At 40.5% G+C, this 19,401-nt stretch overlaps 1 long non-coding RNA gene across 1 annotated transcript in view; it reads right to left on the reverse strand.

Moving 5' to 3' along the window:
- Positions 1 to 7,328: 7,328 nt before the first annotated feature.
- The window catches only part of LOC132658314 (uncharacterized), a 56,730-nt gene continuing 44,657 nt past the window's right edge, over positions 7,329 to 19,401 (reverse strand). Inside the window, exon 6 of the long non-coding RNA XR_009597752.1 lies at positions 7,329 to 7,822. This is a non-coding gene — a long non-coding RNA (uncharacterized LOC132658314). The remainder of the gene's footprint in view (positions 7,823 to 19,401) is intronic.

The raw sequence follows: 19,401 nt of genomic DNA on the forward strand, positions 1-19,401 counted from the left end.
TGACATCTGAACCAAGATGTGAATGATGAGAAGGGATCACAGAGAGAACGAGGAAGAAACTATCCCAGGACTAGAGTGACCAAATGAACACTTGGCACGTTCATGGAGCAGGAGGAAAGCTCAGTGGGCAGGGCTTAGAGAGGGCAGGGGAGCCTGGTATGAGGGCAGCTAAGGAGTCAGGGCTTAGAGAGGGCAGGGGAGCCTGGTATGAGGGCAGCTAAGGAGTCAGGGCTTAGAGAGGGCAGGGGAGCCTGGTATGAGGGCAGCTAAGGAGTCACGGGGGAAGGCCACGGAGGGTGACAGGCTGTGAAAAGGAAGCTGCGTTTTTGTTTCCATCATATTAATCCTAAAATGATCGGCGGTTTTCACTCCAGGGCATCAGGTGATCTGATTTCTCTGTTCTGAAGATCACTCTGGACACTCGGTAGAGGACGGACTTTTAGACAAGGTAACAAAGCAGCATCTTACATCAGATTGAATCCAATCTAACCAACTCAAATACCATTGCTTTCATAGACCTGTGCCAATTTGACGGAGCTCTGTGATTTTCGATTTATTATGTATAATGTATATGACTGAACGGATGCATAAGAGCTATAAGAACAAGAAGTTTGTAACACTATTTGTACAAACTTAATTCTATGCCAAAAATAGAGATCTGCTAGAATTTTTGTTAACTGATTAAATACGTTACATAAACTTGAGAAAGACTCCGGGTACATGGTTGTCCTTTTGCATTGCAGACACGTTCAGAACATCACTCAGACATAGAGTATAACGAATTTATTAAAGTTTTATATGATGACTATTGTTCACAGCACGCTAATATGTACAGAGAAACAGAGCCTAACATAGTCTCCTACCTTGCACGCTAGTTATGCCTCATGAAAACTCATAAGAATAATATTCACCTATTATAAATATATATATATTTATATTAAGTTTAAAATTTAATATTATTGCAGTTCCCCTTTGTCTTCTTTTAGTAGCAATTAATTAAAACAGTCACATTCAATTGTGAGAGTCAGGATTCTGACAGCAAACACCATGAGAATAACTAGTTATTAAACTGTCAGAAAAGCAACTTCACTAATATTAATGATACACCAAGTACAAAATAAAATATAATAAAAAGCTCAACTAAAGGTACCTTTGAGAGCTCTCTTTACAGAAAATAGTCTTTGCAGCTTAATTTTACGGTAGGCTGAGATTAAATAGTTACTAAACATAAGTCAGGGCTTCCCAGGGAGTACTGGCGGTATAGAACCCACCTGTCAATGCCAGAGATGTAGGAGACACAGGTTCAATCCCTGGGTCGGGAAGATCCCCCGGAGGAGGGCATGGCAACCCACTCCAGTATTCTTGCCTGGGGATTCCAGTGGACAGAGGACCCTGGCCGGCTTACAGTCCATGGGGTCACAAAGAGTCGGACAGGACTGAAGCAACTTCACACACATGCATGCAAACGTAAGTTAAAAAGCCAAAATGGATGTGAAAACCAGGGTTTCAACCACTCTTAGGAATACTGCAAGATTTAAAAAAAAATAACTAACCAATAAGGACCTCCCTGGCAACCCAGTGGTTAAGAGACTGTGCATTTCCAGTGCAAGGGTCCCAGGATTGACCTCTGGTCAGGGAACTCATGGAAGGTCTCATGTGCTCTCTGTCATGGCCAAAACAAACAAAACCCCCTCCAATACATATTAAATACGACAATACAGAAAATGAAGAATTATTGGATGGTGGTAACTCCCCACGTAATCCCTATAATTCACTGAAAACCTTAATTCCTTCTCCCACTTTCTTGTTTTGTCTTTTTACCTCTTCCTGAGTTTCCCCCCTCCGTTTGACTTTGAGACATCCTCCCCTCTGCTACTGCAGCACCGCTGAGATAGTTTTGCCCCCAGAAGAATTGCGGTTTAAATCCCTAAGTCACAAAAAGCAGGACTCATACACAGACCATACGAATAGTCCCTTCATCCTCAGTAGGACTTTAGGACATCTGGAAATTCCTCCCAGCAACACAAATAACTAGATGAGGAAAAACAAAGAGAGGCCATCCAGCTGCTCAAGGATGACTGAAATTCATTGCACGAGCAAACACTAAGTGTGACGCTCGTAATATCCAGTCTACTTAGTCCTCTACAGCTTTACCGTCTAAGTAATTCTCAAAAATATCCATCTTTTCTCCAGCAGAGTGCCCAACTATAGACCAAACTTACTTGATCGGACTCCTGAAAAACTACAATCACACGTCAGGGGGCCTTGCTGTGACCACGCTCACCAACCCTCACTCACCACATTTATGTAGCAAACACAGCCAGATTTAAGCATGCAACTCCACGGCTTAAAATTCTCCGGTAGTTCCACATTAATCTTAGAATGAAGACCACCCATTTTTATATGGCCTACAACACAAGAAAATTTCCTGGCTATTTGGGGAACTTCTCTTTCCATCTGTCTTCCTCCCACCTTCAGGCCTCCTGCCCCGTAATCTAATTTTCCCTTTCTCAAGCCTGGATGCAGCTTCCTACCAGCAGGTATTGTAGTATTTCTTCAGTCCAGGGTGCTCTTTCATCTCTTCTTTACTGAGTTATCTCCTAGTCATCTGCCATGCTTCAACTCAGAATCAGTTTCTTGGTACAACTCAGCTAGTGCCAGGAAGACAGAATGCCCTCAGCTAAACGCATGGCATGCTGCTTCCATGCAAACACCACCCACAGAGAGAAAAACACAAGGATGGGAATTTATTTTTACCTACCCCCGAGATTTTCACTGGAGAAGATGTAGGGGGAGAATGTGGAAGGACAGCACCGAGGCACGAGGAAGACAGGATTGAAGACTCGGGACCCAGAGGGAAATGTAGCTGACGTGCGCTTTCACTGCAGTATGATTGTATGATGTACAATCAGGCGTCACCTTACCGCCAAGACAAAGGAACACAGAGAGCAAAGCCCTTCCTGGCTTTACACCACAGGAGCTTAAGTAGACTGGCCATGAGTCTGGTTTGCCTAATGACTGGCTCCAGGGCCCCTTTACACACTGGACCCAGGCCATCACCAGCCAGAAGCGGGGCACCTGCGCAGTGATTCAAAACCCCGAGTCTTGACGCTCAGCATCCTTTTAGTATTCCCACCTTCACCTCCTGTTGTTTTTGCTGTTCAGCCACTCAGTCATGTCCAACTCTTTGCAACCCCGTGGCCTTCAGCATGCCAGGCTTCCCTGTCCTTCACTGTCTCCCAGAGTTTGCTCAAACTCATGTCCATTGAGTTGGTGGTGCTACCCAACCATCTCATCCTCTGCCACCCCCTTCTCCTCCTGCCCTCCATCTTTCCCAGCATCAGAGTCTTTTCCAATAAGTTGGCTCTTCACATCAAGTGGCCAAAGTATTAGAGCTTCAGCATCAGTTCTTCCAAGGAATATTCAAGGTTGATTTATCTTAGGATTGACTGGTTTGCTTTCCTTGCAATCCAAAGGACTCTCAAGAGTCTTCCCCAGCACCGCAGTTCAAAAGCATCAATTCGTCAGCACCCAGCCTCCTTTATCGCCCACCTCTAATACTTGTAAAGCTCTTAGTGGATAAAATAGCCTAGCTGCCCTTGAGAGGGTGTTTACAAAGGTGAAATCTAGAAGGATTATCTGCAAGACTGTCATGCCTTCAAGAAAATAAAAGAAGCAAGGATATAATTACACAAGTTTTCTGTCCTTTTTTTTCCTACTTGCGATATTAAACCTTAGAAATTATCACATAAAATAGTCTTGCTTTACAGATAAGAAAACTGAGGTTCAAGAGCCAACTTATTCACAAAAACAGGTAATTAATGAAAAACTCAGACCCCAAAGTGTTTTGTCCAATGCTCTTTTCATGAAGATAGATTTTCTACTAGTTCTTTCCTGCAGCCCACTAATATTTAAACATTTAACTCTTTGTGAACCGTGAACTTCCAGATGTTCAAACTGGTTTTAGAAGAGGCAGAGGAACCAGAGATCAAATTGCCAACATCTGCTGAATCATCGAAAAAGCAAGAGAGTTCCAGAAAAACATCTACTTCTGCTTTATTGACTATGCCAAAGCCTTTGACTGTGTGGATCACAATAAACTGTGGAAAATTCTGAAAGAGATGGGAATACCAGACCACCTAACCTGCCTCTTGAGAAACCTGTATGCAGGTCAGGAAGCAACAGTTAGAATTGGACATGGAACAACAGACTGGTTCCAAATAGGAAAAGGAGTATGTCAAGGCTATATATTGTCACCCTGCTTATTTAACTTCTATGCAGAGTACATCATGAGAAACACTGGGCTGAATAAAGCACAAGTTGGAATCAAGACTGCTGGGAGAAATATCAATAACCTCAGATATGCAATTGACACCACCCTTATGGTAGAAAGTGAAGAAGAGCTATAGAGCCTCTTGATGAAAGTGAAAGAGGAGAGTGAAAAAGTTGGCTTAAAGCTCAACATTCAGAAAACGAAGATCATGGCATCTGGTCCCATCACTTCATGGGAAATAGATGGGGAAACAGTGGAAACAATGGCTGACCTTATTTTTCTGGGCTCCAAAATCACTGCAGATGGTGATTGCAGCCATGAAATTAAAAGACGCTTACTCCTTGGAAGGAAAGTTATGACCAATCTAGACAGCTTATTAAAAAGCAGAGACATTACTTTGCCAACAAAGGTCCATCTAGTCAAGGCTATGGTTTTCCAAGGGTCATGTGTGGATGTGAGAGTTGAACTATAAAAAAAGCTGAGAGCCAAAGAACTGATACTTTTGAACTGTGGTGTTGGAAAAGACTCTTAAGAGTCCCTTGGACTGCAAGGAGATCCAACCAGTCCATCCTAAAGGAAATCAGTCCTGGGTGTTCATTGGAAGGACCGATGCTGAAGCTGAAACTCCAATACTTTGGCCACCTGATTCGAAGAGTTGACTCATCGGAAAAGACCCTGATGCTGGGAAAGATTGCGGGGAGGAGGAGAAGGGGACGACAGAGGATGAGATGGTTGGATGACATCACTGACTTGATGGACATGGGTTTGGGTGGACTCCAGGAGTTGGTGATGGACAGGGAGGCCTGGCGTGCTGTGATTCATGGGGTTGCAAAGAGTTGGACACGACTGAGCGACTGAACTGAACTGAACTAACTGTGCAGTCTTTTAACATAGTACAATCTCATTTCTATCCAGGTTACTTCAATACATTCTCTTCCAAATCCTTCTCATTTCCTTCTTTGAAAATGATGACTTTGCTTTACCACACATTTCTGTAATCAAGTACATTTTCCATTTTATAATGGGGAACAGAGGAGCCTGGCATGCTACAGTCCATGAGGTCTCAAAGAGTAGGATATGACTTAGTAACTGAACAACAACAACAGCAACAACAAATAACATTCTTATCTGAGATGCAATTTCTCAGTTTTGCAATTTTGTGTGAACATTTGCCTTTAATATATAAGTGTAATATAAATAAGTGAATATAAAAGTGAACTTGCTAAAAAACATTGTCTGGCTATTTTCTTATTTGTTTGTCTAAATATGACAAGGATAGTATATTATTTGTACTTACCCTCAAGTAGGGCAAATTGAAATTAATTAAAATTTCAATACAATAGTAATAAGTCTATACCCTCTAAATGCAGTACAATTGCTTCTGTTTCATGTAATATCTTTACATAGTTCCCATTTAACTCATATCTTGTAATTGAATAAGAAGAATAGAATATTTATTAGGTTTTGCTGTATCCAGATTCTTTTCTATGTATCTCACATGTAATTTCTCATACGTTTCTCACAAAGACTCTGTGTGGAAGAATACTTAAAATCACATCATGCAAAATACAAAGAAGATACTTGCTCACAATGATACAAATAGGCCAGAATTTGAACCCAGGAGACTTGGGTTCACTCCCTGGGTTGGGAAGATCCCCTGGAGGAGGAAATGACAACCCATTCCAGTACTCTTGCCTGGAGAATTCCATGGACATAAAAGCCTGGTGGGCTACAGTCCACGGGTTGCAAAGAGTCAGACACGACTGAGCGAGTAACACTTTCACTACTTTTAGCTTCACGCTAAGGCCTCCACCCTTATCCGCTTATCTTACTCCTGAGAAATGACGAGCGGAGCTTTTTGAATGCCTCTGACGCCTTCCTCTTTTGTGATGAACTTATGAGTAAGTAACATCAAAGATAATTTATATGTGTATTTCTTAAAAATGATCCAAACAGCAGTTTTATTTTCTCCTCTATTTTATAGTTATGCTATATCTAAGCTTCAGAAAAAGAAAACAAAAACGACTTTTACTTTGACCTCATCATCTCTCCTTTATCTGCTTTTGACGTATACCCTCTGTATTAATTGGTTCTTAATTAATCTTTGTGCTTTGGGATTTGAAATAGCATTAGAGTATTGGTAGCCAGTTTCTCCTCTTGCTCATTTTTTTAAACAATGTTGATTGAAAATTAATTCAATGTGGAAGAAAATGACGATGTTCTATGTAGCAACGTGGCCTGTGGGTGCTCTGATTTTCAAGTCCCATCAATTAGAGCCGTAATTCAACTAAAGTTTGCATTTAGACACTAAAAAGTCATCGTCCTAGAGCCTAAAGGCATAGTCCCTGCTCCTAAGAATCCCTTTTGTCAGTCGATGAAGATATTATTCTTTATTTCAAAAGAGGACAAAAATACTTGTTACTGGCTTTGAACTTCTAGTTACACAGTGTGAAATTATTGAATGCAATTGTATTCCACATGAGGTCTTTAAAGCAACATTTGAGACCTGGAAACACACACTCAACTTTCTGAATGTTCCTGTAAAGCCAGCCCCTAGATACAGAGGTCTGAATAACATTTGATTAAGATTTAGATCTTACTGCTTTTTTTTTCTTATCCAGTGGGAGTCATTTTTTCTCTATTCAGAGTGAACAATATCTTGAAAACTATATTCAGATGGTTCATAACAATCAGGCGATTACGATCTTTCTTTTTGTAGATTTGATTTTTTCTCATTGGATATTTTTGAATTCATACTTATTTGTTGTCTGATTGTTTGTATTTTAATTTCTCTCCTAGAAATCCAAATCTGTTACATGATGGATAATGGCAATAATTCAATTGCTTTAACAATGGCCAGTAACCAGTGCAAAAATATATTCTTCATTTATATAGACGCAAACCACAAACACACAAAAGCTTTATATATTTTTCTGTCAGCTTCTAATATTGAAACATCATATGCTACATTTAACAGAAAGTGAACTGTTAAAGCCCAAGAGCCAGTGTTATTTTTGCGGAAAGCCAAATCAGAACATGCAGAACCTAGATGAAGTTTGAAATGCAAAACTGCATTTATTTTTAAACTGTATTCATCATATACATGCTATTAACAAAGCATTAAACCAATCAGTACATGTGACTGTTTCTGGTTCTAAGAAAGGATAAATATTTAATAACAAATTCTGAGAAATTTTTCATGTATTAACATTAATCACTTACATCCTTATTGTCAGAGAAGTTTGTTGTCCCTCAAGAACCATTTTCTCTTTTTCCTTAGTGACTGAACAGTGCAGGCTTTGCCTCCGTTTTACAGCCTGCAGCTAGATGTGAACAAATGACCAGCTCCTGGTCCACAGCTTAGGTGACCTGGCCCTTCTGCAGGTTCCACGGAACTCCCGAAAAGTCTCCTTAAAAAACAGAGGTGACTCTGGATGTGGGTTTTTGAATGTTCGTTTTTTGTTTTGCATTACACGTCTCTCCTCTTCCTTCCAGATATCTCCAATGTGGACACGATCGCTGGATTTCCAGCAGCCACTGTGAAATAACCTTGAGAATTGAAACCACAAGCTGAAGTCACAACACAGGAAGACAGAAAGAGCCCGGGTACCTGCTGACTGCAAGGAAGCTATTCATTCTGATTGATTTTTAAAGAGAAAAACAAACTCTTACGCTTTTAGGTGACTTTTGTTTTCTTGCGGTCTTTTTCTTTTTTGTGCCTATGAAGTGACACAATGGAAACGGATATATTCCCCTATCGTAAAAGACAAATATGTCATTTAAACTCAAATGGGTAGAGGATCTCTTCTGACTGAAGAATAGATACGTGACATTTACAAATGTCCTGTTTTTATTTCTCCCCATAGTTCATTTAGTGTTGATCCTGCCAACGTTATTTGTATATATTTGCGAAGCATGGGGGCCGTGGGTGTGATTGGATTAGCTGTTATTCTTCAGCCTGATGTCCTGGACTACTCAGAGCTGGCCTGGTAGACAAGGTCTCCCTACGGTGTGCAGTTCAGATGTGAGCATATTTATGAATAAGTTGAAAACAGTGCAAAAAAGCTGGTTAAATTTGGAGGATTCAGTATTTCTTCCGTAAATACTGACCCTACAGGCTTTCTTTCTCTCATTTCTTTCTTGCCAGCCCCCAGCCACCCTCACAGGAGTCTTTTTTTTTACTCCAGAATGAGAGGTTTGCCTTTTCTTGTCACAAAATAGTTACAGCCGCCATCTCCCCATTGGCTAACGGCTGCAACCACGTTCTACGCAGCCCTCTGACCTAAAAAAATCAGAATAGCCTTTAATGAACTTCCAACTTCAGCAGTCTAGAGCTGCCTAGACCTCTGGTTAAAACTCAGGGACACTGGCCCTGCAGTGCAGGAAAAGATTGAGCAAGGCTGGAAATTGCTGATGAAATTTTTACTATTCCTCTGGTTATGACGTGGGAAAAAGAGCGAGGGCTTCCGATTCAGACCCGATCTGAATTCCAATGAAACATAAACCTGGGCAAGTTATTTAATTTCCCCAAAGCTCGGTCTTTTATATACAGGAGAGCAGGAAATGATAGCTATATAGGGGTCCTTTGAAGATTAAACGAGATAAAGCATATAGCATGGGCACAGATGTGGCACCAAATGGAAGCTATTTTCATACAGGCTCTATTTTCCTCTTTTACATGAAATGACTTTTATATCAGCTCCTTCCATTTGACTTTTCTCACCATCCTCCTAGTTCAGACCCTTGCACCTTAAGTCCAAAGACTATGGGGTGATTTGAGAGAATAGCATTGAAACATGTATATTTTCATATGTGAAACAGATCATCCGTCCAGGTTTGATGCATGATACAGGGTGCTCAGGGCCGGTGCACTGGGATGATCCTGAGGGATGGGATGGGATCGGGAGGGAGGTGGGAGAGTGGTTCAGGATGGGGGACCCATGGCTGATTCATGTCAATGTATGGCAAAAACCACCACAATATTGTAATTAGCCTCCAATTAAATAAATCTTTTTTAAAAAAAAGAAACAAAAAAAAACAAACAAAAAAGACTACAAATAGGTTGGCTGCTTAACCAGCAAACCTCCAAAACTTACACATTATAAAATAATCATCATTCAACTCAAAATTCTAAGATTAAGCAATTTGTCCTGGGCTCAGCTGGACAGTTTCTCTTTGCTCAGCTGGGTTCCCTAACATTTCTGTGGCCAGTGGCCGTCAGCTGGGGGCTAGCTGATCCACTGGTCCAGTCCACAGTTTCTCATCCTCTGCTGTCCATCACAGGTGGCTGGCGGGACACTTTGGGAGGTTCTCACAAAACTAAGCAGACTCTTGCCATGTGACCCAGCGATCAAGCTCCAAAGTGTTGAAAAGTCGTGTCACACAGAAACCTACACACAAACATCACTCGTAGCTTTACACATAATTGCCAAAACTTAGAAGAAACCAAGAGTGTCCTTTAGCAGGCATAGGTACAGCACAGGGGATTTTTAGAGCATTGAAAAACGCTCTGTATAATTCATTAATGATGCGTGCATGTCATCGTACATTTGTCTAAATCCATGGAATATACGGGCTCCCCTGGGGGCACAGATGGTAAAGAATCAGCCTGCTATGCAGGAGACTCGGGTTCGATCCATGGGTCAGGAAAATCCTCTAGAGAAGGAAATGGCATCCCACTCCAGCATTCTTGCCTGGAAAATTCCACGGACAGAGGAGCTTGGCAGGCTACCGTCCACAGGGTTGTAAAGAGTTGGACACAACTGAGCAACCAACACACAGAATTCAGAATACCAACAGAGACCTAAAATGTAATCTATGGGCTTTGAATATGACACAGCAACTTGGGTTCACAAATTGTAACAAACGCACCACTGTGGTGGGAATATTGACAGTGGAGGAGGCCATGCATGTTTGGGGCGAGGAGTGTATGGGAAATCTCTGCACCTTCCTCTTCATTTTGTTGTGAACCTAAAATGGCTCTAAAAGTATAGTCTGTATAATTTTAAATATTTATATATTATCACATTATTAATAGTTGCCTGGAATTGAGGAGGGAGTCAAGATAGGAAGGAAACAGTGGTGGTTTAGGTGCTAAGTAACGCCTGACCCTTTGCGACCCCATGGACTGCAGCCTGTCTCCTCTGTCCATGGGAGTTCCCAGGCAAGAATACCGGAGTGGGTTGCCATTTCCTTCTCCAGAGGAACTTCCTTGGTCCGGATTTGAACCCACATCTCCTGCACTGCAGGCAGGTGGCTGCAGAAAGAATAGACTGAATCTAAAAGAATAGCCTTTATAATTTTCAATGTTTACATCATATCACAATGTATTATCACATTATTAAAGGCTGCCAGGAATTAAGGAGGGAATCAGAGTGGGGAGGAAATGGGGAGGGGTAAAGAAAGTGTACCAGGGAATCTCTGTGCCGATGGAAATGTCCTCTGTCTTGACTGTCAGTGTCCACACGCCAGCTGTGAGGTCAGCTAGAGCGCTGTAAGATGTTTCCATCGGGGGAAACACGGTAAACGGTACACGGGATGTCTATATGACATCTTACACTGCACGTGAAGCTTCAAGTATCTCAAAATGAAAGGTTCAAATTTTTAAACTGTACATGCAGTAACACCATGCTTTTCTCCTTCAGGATGAATCTAAGCGCAATTATTTGTGTGTATTTGCTTAAGTAATAGCTAAATAGCATTATATGTATTACTTCCAGAATGTACTATAGCACCTCTGACAAAGTTTGGAATTATTTTCAGGGAGGGAGGAAGAGTGAAGTGGGAGAGAGGAAGGAAGAGAAGAGGAAGAAGAAGGAGGAGAGGGAAGGAAGGGATGGACGGAAGTGGAGGGAGACGAGAAGGGGGAGAAGGAGGCGAGGGAAGAGAAGGAAGCGAGGGTGAAACAGTCCAACCTCAGACCATTGCCGCTTTAAGATTTTCTTTTTTGTTCATTTTAAAACACCTTCCTGTTTTTTTCAGCTACAGTTTTATATTTAATTCATAATCCAAGCATATTTTAAGAAGCACACTGATAAGCTCTCTTTCATTCTAATGATTAAGAATGGAAATAAATGGCAGTATAAATCTTTTCTACCAGATTTAATAGAATACAATGGCTATTAATAAATGGAATTAAGTTTTAATCATGGTAGAATTGACTAAGTCTCACACATTTCTTCCAGTATTAAAATATAATTGAAACAGTAGAAAAATGGCATTATATTCATTGAATTATTCTCGGTAAGATCAACTGCATTCAGCAATGAAATACATTATCTACAGAACATATTGGGTTCCATAGACAGTCCTAAGCTTTTCGGGTTGAGGGAGGTTTTGTGGGTATTCTTGTTTTTCATTTTTTGGTACTTCTACTACAAAAATTAATAAGCACATGGGTTTTCCCCTCTTAATTATAATACAGCATTAATCTAAGATTCCCTGATTTCCAAAGGTTTCTTGTAAAATAGTCCATGTTCCCACATGCTCTTTATGGAGTGAATTGTGACATACTGTATTTTTCTCAGAAATTATTAATACAATGGTGTTTCAAGCCCAACTGTATCACAAAGGGGATTTGAATCAGTTCTCATAAAACACACTGTGCACATGGCACCATCTTGACACTGCAGGACTAGTTAGAAAATCCTATAAATGTCAGTCACGTGATTTGGGGAGTTTTTTCAAATGGTTTCAAGTAGACCCTCTGAGCAGTACTTCGTTATCTATTGATCAAGAATGAGGTTGGGAAAAGCCTTATAATTTGCATCTGTTTTCTGCAAAGGGGTCAGTGTTGGAATCTGGTCATTTGATGTCAAAACATAATCACTAAATTAAAAAGGATAGTAAAAAATGGAAGGTTAAGAGGAAATGTAAAGTAAAAGAAGATACAGAAAAGTCTCTCAAGATTGGTAATGACTGATCTACATTTTAGTTGATTTAACTGAATAAACATAATCCCAACACTTCTGACTTACCTAATTGTGCTGGAGTTATTCACAACAGTCTTTAAAAATATTATTTTGCTCTTAAAAGTACATTTAACCAACATTTATAGATAGCTCCTTGGAATTTCTGCTAAATATTGGATATACACTATTTTCTTTCCTATTTTGTACACAGTAACATGCAAATTCAGGACTAATTTTAGACTTACCACAAAAGCATTAACGATCAGGAAAGTATAGATAATTCTGTATACAAAGATTACATTCATAATCAATACCTTTAATCTTATAATCTATTTTTTACTTATCAAAAAATTCAGAGAAATAAAAATCAAGCCTTTTGCAAAAAAACTTTGGAGGTCATGTTCTAAAGAAATACAGTCAACTCTCTGTGAGTTCTACATCTATAGAGCCAATAAACTGTGTATTGAAAATATCCAGACAAAATTCCAGAAAGTTCCAAAAGGCAAAACTTGAAATTTGCCATGTGCAGGAAAGTACATACGGAGTACTTACATTGCATATGGTATTATAGGTAATCTATAGATAATTTAAAGTACATAGGAGGATGTGCTTAGGTTAAATGCAAATCCTACACCATTTTATATAAGGAACTTTGGCATCGTTAATTTTGGTATCAGGGAGGGTCCCTGGTGGCTCTGACAGTGAAAGATCTGCCTTCAGTGCAGGAGACACGGGTTCCATCCCTAGGTCTAGAAGACCCCCTGTAGGGAATGGCTGCTCACGCCGGTATTCCTGCCTGGAGAATTCCATGGACAGAGGAGTCTGGTGGGCTACAGTGCATGGAGTCGCAAGGAGTGGAGTCAGGACACGACCAGCACTTTCACCTTTTTTTTCAGGGTCCTAGAACCAATCCCACAAGGCTGCCAAGGGATGACAGTATCTCCATCAACACACACAGATCATAAACTAACTCCGTGTACTTCTTACACACATTTTTCAAAAAACTCTAAAATGAAGGCTGACATCACATAGATGACTGAGTTTCCAAAAGCAGAATGTGATCTACACTCATTTCATTATTTTCCCTAATTAAAGAGGTTAGTTGCTAGGAGCTGAGGCATTGAGTAGCGGCAAACATCCATGAAGGAACTAATATTAGTTCCAAATATTAGGGAATTGCCATATTCCAGCAATGTAATTTAGTAAATTAATGAAATCCTTATATTAATTTAGAAAGAAAACAGTATCTGAATATGCAAATGCTTGGCTAATAAATTGTGGAAATCACTCTTTTGCAGAAAGTCTGAAACACTGACATCGAACATTGTGTAAGGCATGTAATCCAAGATTACTATTTTATTCCCAAGCCTGTTTCTGGGTCTGTTTTTCCCATTTCTATTAATTCGATGCTACCTTCACTCTCCCAGGCGTGGAGATGAATACTTAAATGCCTTCTCCCTCCACCATCCCCATAACAGGCTCCATCCCTCCTGACAGTTTAACACATCTGATTCTCGGGATGGTTTTCCTGCGCTGAGCTGTCTGGCCTCATTCGGTCGCATATGCTCACCCTTTAATGACTGTGACATCCTCTGTCTGCATTCACGCTCTGAACATCCTTTCTCCCTTCTCCATCCATGTTATACAACAGCAGAGGACTAATATTCTTGAACCGTACGTTTTACCATAATCCTCTCCTGTTCCAAAATCTCCTATTACTACCTGTCATTCAGTTGCTAACTTGCATCTGACTCCTTGCGACCCCATGGACTGCAGAATGTCAGGCTTCCCAGTCCTTCTCAGAGTTTGCTCAAATTCATGTCCATTGAGTTGGTGATGCTATCTAATCATCTCATCGTCTGTCATCCCCTTCTCCTCCTGCCTTCAATCTTTCCCAGCATCAGGGTCTTTTCCAATGAGTTGGCTCTTCATAGCAGGTGGCCAAAGTATTGGAGCTTCAGCTTCAGCATCAGTCCTTCCAACGAATATTCAGAGTTGCTTTCCTTTAGGACTGACAAGTTTGATCTTCTTGCAGTCCAAGGGACTCTCGAGAGTCTTCTCCAGTACTACATTCTAAGACATCAATTCTTGGGCACTCAGCCTTCTTTATGGTCCAACTCTCACATTTCTACTGGAAAAACCATAGCTTTGACTATACAGGACTTTGCAAAGAAAATTGTTCATTTTGTTCAGCTTGGCATTCAAGGTCTTACGTAATCTGACTTTCCCTCCATCCACACAAGTCTCTAATCTAAAGAAATAGAGCTACCTGCACTCTCCAGAGGACCCTTGCCTGCATTTCTGGACCCTTTGCCACAGGATATTTTTCACTGAGAAGACTTGGAATTCGTCCATGGATGTGGGAATGCTTTCCTCTTTCCTCCAGCTGGAGATAATTTCCCCCTTCTCTGGCACTCTGTCTATATCCCGTAATCACAGCAATACTTTGCTGTTTACATGCAGGCTTTCTTTTTCTCAGTAGACTGACTATATGCCCTCTGAAGGTAGATACCAAGGCCACGTTCATCACTATACACTTCATGCATCAAATAAATACAGGGTAGAAAGAAATATGTTAGGTGGATTGATATATTCTCCTCTAGAAAGAAATTTTTTTTTAAAACCTGCAAATGAAACGATCCCTTAGGTTGCAATTACGATCCCTTAGTTTGTTCCTTTCTCTTCCATGTTACTGGTATAAACACGGATGGGTATAAAGACAGAGGGTTTTAAAGCCATCTTCCTTAAATGAAGTATCCTTCGCTGTAGTGGTATGCAGCTTAGTTAACAATCTTTGGTCTTTTAGTAAACAAAGTTCTGAAAAGTGATTCTGGTTACTTTTTAAAGTATTTTGCAATCTAGTTGCCACAAAAAGATAAATTTAGTCAACAAAATGGAGATTAAATAATAGTTACAAGGAGAATGATCTTTAAGGATTCCTTTCAGCGCCATCTCAGAGGTTGATGTGTGGGTTTATTTTATATGTTGCCATGCATGAAAAGAAGTCCTTCTAAAAAAAAGTTCTTAGGACTGTAAATTGTTACTTGGGTTTCAACCAAACTCTATATAAGTCCAACTAGAAAGACAGATTTTTAAAGTCAGGAAGGATGGGTATAGACCTGAACATGACTTTAAGCTTATTTTTAAAAAACACAAGCAGGTGTTTAAACATCTTTTGAAGGTGAAAATATCTTTTTGCTATTTAAATACTCTATACTTCAATTATATTCATTGAACATTTGTAGTCTAGTGTGAATTATTTCTCTCATCAGTGCTAGTACTTAGAATACTGTTTTAATAAAATCCAATTCATAGCAGCACAAGCTTACATAACATTTGCATTACAAAAGAATTCACCCCAATGTGCTTTCAAATAATTAGTTTCCAGAACGCATTTAAAATATCATTAAATTTATTACTTCTCAGAAGCACATTTGTAACGCAAAGTGAGAGACATCTATGATTGGAAGTTTGGTTACATGGACTCAATGTAAAATATGATGGATAAAATTATTTTAAAACTGCACTAAGATTCCAGTAAGTATAGTAGAAAAAACTTTGGAAGCTAGAATTGATTGAAAATAATGGGGAGAGTAAAGGGGATTGAAATGCATTGAAGATTGACAAGGTTGGGCACTAGAGCATGCTAGTTATTGCTTTATTAGGCTATCAGTAGACTCATCTGGTTAAAACTAAGGGCATTCCATCCAGATGCCTTTTTGCAAAAATTCGGATAGCTTGACTTTATCTGAGTGTAATATTGGTGTAAAGACTTTGAAGCAATTGTTCATTTTTACTATAGCCTTTCACTACACTGACGGTGGTGGTGGTTTTGCAACCCCATGGACAGTAACCTGCCAGGCTCTTTTGTCCATGGGATTTCCCAGGCAAGAAAACTGGAGTAGGTTGCCAATTCCCTTCTCAGGGGTTCTTCCTGCCCCAGAGATCGAACCTGGATCTCCCGCATTGGCAGGCAGAATCCTTACCACTGAGCCAGCAGAATTTTTACCCCCACCCCCGCCGCCATTGATGTATTTACTTCTCTATGCAAATGAACCATTTAGTATAATAGGGACTATGACTCATGCTTCCTCTCTCTAAATGTAGCATATTGGAGTGTCCATTTTATTCATCATAGATAGACTTCAAAACTAAATGCCATACATCTTTTACCCCATCCCCTTCTCATCAAAAGCTATGTCACTGTATCTGTGTGTGGCATTGATTTCTGAATAAGTAGCCACTTTGACATGTGATCAGTTATACGGACAGGTTCACTGCACTTTCTTATATCTGAAACATCCCTGGAGGCTCTTATAATTCCTCAATGTCATAGACTCTAATCTTTATGGATCTAAAATCTAAAATTGGAAAACACGGAGTATCATGATTACCTACAATATGAAATATTTACAAGTAGAAGTAAAGCTCCATCTTCTTATATAAAAAAACACTCCCCATTAAAGTGCAAGATCAACCAACCGTCTTCTCTGCAGTCACTTGCTTTAAAGAAATTAACAGATATGGAAAAACAAAGTTCATCTCATCTTTTTGAAGACACAGCTCACAGTGTTTAAGCTATTATTCTGTAGACACTGATTGTTATTAAGGGTCATTCAAACTTTTAACTGCTCTCGGTACTGTACGTTCTATAATTTCATGTGCTACCTTGACATCATTGAGCTTAACAAAGCCTCAAAGGCCTTACTCAGTCAGAGGTGGTCAATTGTGGTTTATTCAAAAATAAATGAATCAATGATCTATTCTCTGTGTTGTGGCTCTAAGAAATATGACAAATAGTGGTTCAGATCTACCAAGCAAGGCTTTTTACACATCCCTGATACACAGGAAAAACAACACACACCAATGGTGCTTTTGGGTCAAGAATATTTTATTCTCTGTGCTATCTTATTTGGCATTCTGTTTTCTAAAATCCAAACTATTACAGGTCTTGTTCTTTGATAATCTATTTTTGGTCTATGAGAGTTGGACTGTGAAGAAAGCTGAGTGCCAAAGAATTGATGCTTTTGAACTGTGGTGTTGGAGAAGACCCTTGAGAGTCCCTTGGACTGCAAGGAGATCCAACCAGTCCATTCTGAAGGAGATCAGCCCTGGGATTTCTTTGGAAGGAATGATGCTCAAGCTGAAACTCCAGTACTTGGGCCACCTCATGCGAAGAGTTGACTCATTGGAAAAGACTCTGATGCTGGGAGGGATGGGGGGCAGGAGGAGAAGGGGATGACAGAGGATGAGATGGCTGGATGGCATCACTGACTCAATGGACGTGAGTCTGAGTGAACTCCGGGAGATGGTGATGGACAGGGAGGCCTGGCGTGCTGCGACTCATGGGGTCGCAAAGAGTCGGACACGACTGAGAGACCGAACTGAACCGAACTGACTTGGTCTTTCTCTTCTCCAGCCCCTGACTGTCTCGGTGTCTTTTGAGGGTTCTTGTTCTGCTGTCAGTCCCTGAGGTCTTGGTGTTCCTGGGGTCTTCTCCTGTGGCTTCCTCTCTTACTCCAAATACTCTCCTCGAGTGACGTGACCATTCCCCAGACTCTGTTTACCAGCAGCTAGTTGCTGAAGCCCACGTATTCTACTCCAGGTCTTATCTTCCTTCAGAGTTTCAGCCCAGCTTGTCAACTAGCCAGCTAGAAATCTCTGCTGCACCCCGTGAACCCCTCAAACTCAGCAGCTGAGAACTGGGGTCACCATCCTTCTCCCTAAACCTGCTCCCCGACTTGTGTTCCCTTCTTTTGGAAATAGTAGCAAAACTCACTGCCATGCGCCCAAGCTGGACGCGCAGCCATCGTGACTGCGTCTTCTCCCTTGTTCACCTAAGTCCAGTCTTTCCCTTCTGATCTTTCTCAAGTCTTTCTATTTCTCTGCTTTCCCAACATAAGACTCCTATTTGCCACTGACATTACCACATTACACACACTCTTCTGCTCTGCTTTTAGCTGGCTGATCAGTGCAAGGGCCGTGCTCAGCAAATTCTAAGCAAATAAGCTGAAGTCTTATATACTTAGGCTGGCTTTCATACACATTTTAAAAAACTGCCTACTGGGGCTTATGAATAATTGACAAGCTCTTGGGAAAATACATCTATAAATTCCTACTTCTTCACATTTTGAAACTATATTTTTATTAATTTTCTCAAGTAGTACAAAGCTGAGTAAGTTGATGGGCACAGTACTAGAGCTCACTACTGAAACTTTTACTGAGCTTCCCAGTGGCTCAGATGATAAAGAGTCTGCCACTGAGGCAGGTAGACCTGGGTTTGATCGCTGGGTCTAGAAGATCCCCTGGGAAAGGAAATGGTAGTCCACTCCAGTACTCTTGCCTGGGAAATCAGGTGGGCAGAAGAGCGTGGTGGGCTACAGTCCATGGGATCACAAAGAGTTGGACATGACTGAGTGACTTTCACTTTATTGGGGAGGCATATATACACATATGTATGTGTGCCCATACACGTGTGTGTGTGTGTGTGTGTGTGTGTGTGTGTGTACACATGAACATCCTTGGTGGCTCAGATGGTGAAGAATCTGCCTGCAGCAAGTTTGTTCCTAAGGAAAATGTGTGTCCCAGAAGTTTACCTTGATGTATAGAATAGACAGCTTACCTTGCATATGGTGACTCAAATACAACAAACCATATATCACCCTGATTCCATTACATTCTCATCTCTAAAATCTGAAAGATCTCTTCTCTGCTTTTGGCCACTGGGTGTTTCCATTAGAATCAATTTCTGTTTGATGGATGTTTTCACAACTTGCATAAAATTAGTTTAACTTGGCAACAGATTTTCCTATGGCTCCAAAATCAATAACGAATCATAATGGTCATGAGTACACACAGCACTTTGTTTTTGTTTTAAACAGGTTAAAAATGAGTAGTGGCAATATAATAAAGTCTTAACTCAAGTTTCTCTCAGAAAAGGTTCTAGGAAAATTGTTCAGAATGACCTGAATTCTGTTTTTCTGGTTTTGAGACCATCTTGGATAGCAGTTAATCGACATTCACCTTTTCTTAAAAATATTTGTTAGGTAACATTTTTTGGAGACCAAGATGGTATTAAGAAGCTGAACATTCCTCAGAGAAGAATACTGGAATCAGTGCATATCGGAGTCAATCAATAATCGGAATCATCTGATTCCAAGAGGATTGACTCCTGGACGTGGGGGTCAATAATCAGAATCAACTGATTCCAAGAGGATT

The sequence above is a fragment of the Ovis aries genome, chromosome 20, assembly GCF_016772045.2.
Source record: "Ovis aries strain OAR_USU_Benz2616 breed Rambouillet chromosome 20, ARS-UI_Ramb_v3.0, whole genome shotgun sequence".
Lineage (NCBI taxonomy): Eukaryota > Metazoa > Chordata > Mammalia > Artiodactyla > Bovidae > Ovis > Ovis aries.